This window comes from Arachis ipaensis, chromosome B06, assembly GCF_000816755.2.
Source record: "Arachis ipaensis cultivar K30076 chromosome B06, Araip1.1, whole genome shotgun sequence".
NCBI classification, from domain to species: Eukaryota; Viridiplantae; Streptophyta; class Magnoliopsida; order Fabales; family Fabaceae; genus Arachis; species Arachis ipaensis.
Genome location: NC_029790.2, coordinates 134,769,667 through 134,770,103, shown reverse-complemented (window position 1 = coordinate 134,770,103; position 437 = coordinate 134,769,667).

Sequence of the window (437 nt, the reverse complement as noted above, 5' to 3'; positions counted from 1 at the left end):
TAATTTTTTATAATTATATTTTTTATTATTATATTTTTCTTCTCAAATTTTTTAAATGAAAAAAATAAGAATAAATTATATTTTCATAATTTGTTTTAATTTATCACCAAATAGAATATAAGAACACAAAATTTTATGTGTCCTTATTCTTTGTGTCTTGTTATCAGTATCTTATCTTGTCCTCTTTTCAGAAATAAACACAACCTTAACATTTTGGAATAATGTGATCTCTCTATCATTTTTATGGTTAATTTCTAAGAAAAATTATTTAGGTGATATGTTTGAGTAATGAGCTGGCATATTAAAAGTTATGTTGTCGGTTAAATTGGTTAAGAATCTTTTTGTTCCTAAATTTAAATTGTTCATAAACTTATTTGTTTTTATTCATTTAGACAAAACGATGTCGTTTTGACGTTAAATGGGTCGAGAATTTATTT